The 5,536-nt window shown below is 43.7% G+C and overlaps 1 pseudogene; it reads right to left on the minus strand.

Annotated features, from left to right (window-relative positions):
* Window positions 1–545: 545 nt before the first annotated feature.
* Window positions 546–2,885, minus strand: LOC149972550 (toll-like receptor 4; annotated as a pseudogene).
* Window positions 2,886–5,536: the final 2,651 nt, after the last annotated feature.

A 5,536-nucleotide genomic window follows, 5' to 3' on the forward strand; every position in this document is an offset into this window, starting at 1 on the left:
TAGGCTGGGTTTCTGTACAGCACTTTGAGATATCAGCTGATGTACGAAGGGCTATATAAATAAATTTGATTTGATTTGATTTGGTCTACTCTGTCTTAAACTCTTTGATTTGTCTGAGTCGAACCCATTCCATGTCTTCCAATTGACTATTTTCAAGATACATTGTTGCAGCATTTTTCAAACAACGAAACAAATACTGTCACGTTCTGACCTTAGTTCTTTTGTTATGTCTTTGTTTTAGTATGGTCAGGGCGTGAGTTGGGTGGGTTGTCTATGTTCTTTTTTCTATGCTTTGGGATTTCTGTGTTTGGCCTGGTATGGTTCTCAATCAGAGGCAGCTGTCAATCGTTGTCCCTGATTGAGAACCATACTTAGGTAGCCTGGTTTCGCCTTTGAGTTGTGGGTGATTATTTTCTGTTATGTGTATGTCACCTTTCAGAACTGTTTCGTTTCTCCTTTGTTATTTTGTTTAGTGTTCTCGGTTTAATAAATATATGATGAACACTTGCTGCGCTTTGGTCCTCACCTCATTCCAATGACGAGCGTCACAAATACTTTGGTTTATGGGGTGGGGTTGTTTGTTGTACATGTAAACATATTTCCTGAAAGTTGATGTGGCACAGGCCATCCAAAAAGTTGAAATCTGATGTATTGATCCTAAATTTGCTGCGGAAATGTGCTATCAGTAGCTTCCCAACATTGAGACCCTCTAGTGCCTTAAGACAGTCTTTAGTAACATCAGTTGATACAAACGTATCAGAGGTTGAGTTCCCATAGGTAAAAGTTCTGAAATGGATTTCTGTTGAGTGTAATTATGATGTTGTTCATAATTTGCCTTAAGACAGCTTTGTGATCCACTCTTACAACAGATACAGTGCCTTCAGAAAGTATTCACACCCCTTGACCTTTTCCACATTTTGTTGTTACAGCCTGAATTTAAAATGGATAACTGAGTTTTTTGTCACTGGCCTACACACAATACCCCGTCATGTCAAAGTGCAATTATTATTATTATATAATTATTAGTATTATTCTTTTTTTTATGTTTACAAATTAATTTAAAATGAAAATTTAAAATGAAAAGCTGAAATGTCTTGAGTCAATAAGTATTCAACCCCTTTGTTATGGCAAGCCTAAATACATTCAGGAGTAAAAATGTGCTTAACAAGTCACATAATAAATTGCATGGACTCACTCTGTGTGCAATAATCGTGTGTAATATCATTTTTGAATGACTACCTCATCTCTGTATTAGTCAAGCAGTGAATTTCAAAAACAGATTAAATCACAAAGACCATTGAGGTTTTTCAATGTTTCGCAAAGAAGAGCACTTATTGGTAAATGGATAAAAAAATGTAAAAAGCCAACATTAAATATCTATTTGCATGGTGAAGTTATTAATTACACTTGGACAGTGTAACTAACTCAGTTGCCGGAGAGGAAGGAAACCATTCAGGGATTTCACCATGAGGCCAATGGTGTCTTTAAAACAGTTACACAGTTCAATGGCTGTGATAGGAGAAAACAGAGAATGGATCAACAACATTGTAATTACTCCACAATACTAACCTAATTGACAGAGGGAAAAGAGGGAAGCCTTTATAGAATAAAAAGATTCCAAAACATACATCCTGTTTGCATCAAGGCACTAAAGTAATACTGCAAAAAATGTGGCAAAGCAATTCACTTTTTGTCCTGACTACAAAGTGTTATGTTAGGGGCAAATCCAATACAACATATTACTGAATACCACACTCTATATTTTCAAGCATAGTCGTGGCAGCATCATATTATAGGTATGCTTGTAATTGTTAAGAACTGGGAAGTTTTTCAGGATAAAAAAGAAACTGAATGGTGCTAAGCACTGGCAAAATCATAGATGAAAACCTAATCATGTCTGCTTTCCACCAGACACCGGAAGGCGAATTCACCTTTCACCAGGACAATAACCTGAAACACAAGACAAATCTACACTGGAGTTGCATACCAAGAAGTCAGTGAATGTTCCTGAGTGGTTGAGTTACAGTTGACTTAAATCTGCTTGAAAATCTATGGCAAGACTTCAAAATGGTTTCACAGAAAACTCATAGCTGTAATTGCTTCCAAAGATGATTCTAACATGTATTGACTCGGGGGTGTGAATACTTACGTAAATTATATATTTCTTTATTTCTTTTTCAATAATTTTGCAAAAATGTCTAAAAACATATTTTCACTTTGTCATTATGGGGTATTGTATGTATATGGTTGAGATTATATGTTTTTTAATCCATTTTGAATTCAGGCTGTAACACAACAAAATGTGGAATAAGTCAAGGGTTATGAATACTTTCTGAAGGCACTGTATGTTATTAGCATGCAGATCCATCATCCTGAAGTCTGTGAAGTTGATGGCATAAAATGGGAGGTGTATTGAGAGGAAATTGTTTATCCTGACATTTAACTCCTGCAGGTTGGTTAAATGGTTTATATGCAGATTCTCAATGTAGAGAAGAACAGTATCGTCCTCCCGAGTGGCGCAGCGATCTAAGGCACTGCAACGCAGTGCTTGAGGTGTTACTACAGACCCGGTTTCAATCCCAGGCTGTGTCAAATCAAATCAAAGTTTATTTGTCACGTGTGCCAAAAACAACAGTGAAATGCTTACTTACAGGCTCAAACCAATAGTGCAAAAAAGGTATTAGGTGAACAATAGGTAAATACCGGCCTTCTAGCCATTGCCGATCCACTTTTAATTTTCCATTTGTTTTGTCTTTGTTTTACACATCTGGTTTCAATTCCCCAATTACATGTTCATTATTTAACCCTCTGTTTTCCCGATGGGTTTTGTGCGTGTTTGTTTATTGTAAGTTCGGGCCGATGTTTGTGGGCTGGTGTTACTTCATATATTTAGAATTTTTGAGTAAAGTTCCTTTTGTTACTCATCTCTGATGTCCTGCACCTGACTCCTCTCCACCAGCTACACCCAGATCCTTACAGAAACACGCACCACAGAATGGAGTCAGCAGGAGCAGACAACCCTCCTTTAGCTGTCGAGGAGCGTGTCAAGCAGCATGCGACCGACCATGTTGCAACATCTCGGCACCGCCATGGATCGCGTGCTGCAGACGATGGACCGATGGGAGAGAGGAGGAGTTCTGCCAGCGCCTCCACCGGCACCACTACAACAGCCACCACCGATCACCCCTCCTTCACCCGGTACAGGTGGGGATTCGGCTCGCGCTCCCGAGGGAGTATGATGGGACAGCTGTCGGATGCCAGGGGTTCCTACTCCAGCTAGAACTCTACCTGGCGACCGTCCACCTGGCTCCTTCGGGACGTGAGAGCTTGTCCGCCCTCGTCTCCTGTCTCTCAGGGAAAGCCCTAGAGTGGGCCAACGCCGTATGGGGGGAAGGAGAAGCGGTGTTGGACCCCTATGCAGAGTTCACTAGTCGCTTTTAGGCAGTTTTCGACCACCCGCCTGAGGAGCGGCGGGTGAACGTCTGTTCCACTTGAGGCAGGGGACGAGGAGAGCACAGGAGTTCGCTTTGGACTTCCGGACCCTGGCCGCCAGTGCGGGATGGAACGAGAGGGCCCTGATCGATCACTACCGGTGCAGTCTGCGCAAGGACGTTCGTCGGGAGTTGGCCTGCAGGGATACAACTCTGACGTTTGACCAGCTAGTGGACCTGTCCATCCGGCTGGATAACCTGCTGGCTACCCGTGGACGTCTGGATCGGGGCCTGTCCGTTCCATCCCCCAGCACCACCGCTCCGATGCCCGTGGAGCTGGGAGGTGCCTCAATTAGGGTGACCGGAGGAGGGGCCGTTCCCTGTACCATCTGTGGCCGCAGAGGGCACACTGCTGGTCGGTACTGGGGAGGTTCCTCTGGGAGTCGAGACGGCAGGCAGGGCACTCTCGTGTCACCCCAGGTGAGTCGGCACAAGGCTCACTCAGAGCCTCCTGTTGCTCACATGTTTTTGATTATGAATTTTCCTGAGTTTTCCCTGCATTCCCAGCATAAGGCGCTCGTAGATTCAGGCGCAGCTGGACATTTTATTGACAGAGCATTTGCCCATAATTTAGGGAACCCCATTGTTCCTGTGGATATGCCCTTCCCTGTGCACACCCTAGATAGTCAACCATTAGCGTCAGGGCTAATCAAATCAAATTTATTTATATAGCCCTTCGTACATCAGCTGATATCTCAAAGTGCTGTACAGAAACCCAGCCTCTTCCATGTAACTTCACTTCCAGACTAGTATTTCCATAACAGGACTATTGCAGTAGAGAAACAGTCTGCTATTACACACTAGACTGTTCCACAGTGTTACAATTACAAGGCCTGACATGATTTTTAAAACAATGTACTCATCAAAACATTCCCCCTCCTGTGTGTGTGTGTGTGTGTGTGCGCAAATTTTATTTGTCTAGGCTGTATAACCAGTCATGTGAGGAGGAGCTTTATCTACAGAGTGGACCAACTTTGTGCTGTACTCTGGACAATGTTCCTCTCATCAGGTTAGTCTAATCACTCACTTACTCGCCATGTTGTGCTGCCTCCATGTTGTGCTGCCTCCATGTTGTGCTGCCTTCATGCTGTGCTGCCTCCATACTGTGCTGCCTCCATGCTGTGCTGCCTCCATGCTGTGCTGCCTCCATGCTGTGCTTCCGCCATGTTGTGCTGCCTCCATGCTGTGCTGCCTCCATGCTGTGCTGCCTCCATGCTGTGCTGCCGCCATGCTGTGCTGCCTCCATGCTGTGCTTTCTCCATGCTGTGCTGCTTCCATGCTGTGCTGCTTCCATGCTGTGCTGCTTCCATGTTGTGCTGCCTCCATGCTGTGCTTTCTCCATGTTGTGCTGCCGCCATGCTGTGCTGCTGCCATGTTGTGTTGATACGATGTTGTTGTCATGTTGTGTTGCTGCCATGCTATGTTGTTGTCTTAGGTCTCTCTTTATGTAGTGTTGTCTCTTGTCATGATATGGGTTTTGTGGCAGGTCATTGTAAATAAGAATTTGCTCTTAACTGACTTGCCTAGTTAAATAAAAAAATACAAAATAAATCACTCAGTGAATTTAGAAAAAGTAAAACAAGTGCTCATATCAAATGGCACCCTATTCCCTATATATGTATTTTAATTTAATCTTTATTTAACTAGGCAAGTCCCTAACCTGGACAATTGTGCGCCGACTCCCGATCACGGCTGGTTGTGTGCCCGGGATCAAACCAGGGTCTGTAGTGAAGCCTCTAGAACTGAGATGCATTGCCTCAGACCTCTGCGCCACTCGGGGGCCCCCAAATAATGCACCACCTTTGGTCAAATGTAGTGCACTAAATGGAAAATAGGTTGCCGTTTGGGATGGTCACAGCACACAAACTCTAAGCTCTATTTGACATCGTTTAGGACCTTGAGCGTGGCTGAGGTGCACTCATGACCAGCTCGGAAACCAGATTGCATAGCGGAGAAGGTATGGTGGGATTCGAAATGGTCGGTAATCTATTTGTTAATTTGGCTTTTGAAGACCTTAGAAAGGCAGGGTAGGATAGATATAGGTA

This window comes from Oncorhynchus mykiss, chromosome 23, assembly GCF_057628025.1.
Source record: "Oncorhynchus mykiss isolate SJ-2025 chromosome 23, ASM5762802v1, whole genome shotgun sequence".
Lineage (NCBI taxonomy): Eukaryota > Metazoa > Chordata > Actinopteri > Salmoniformes > Salmonidae > Oncorhynchus > Oncorhynchus mykiss.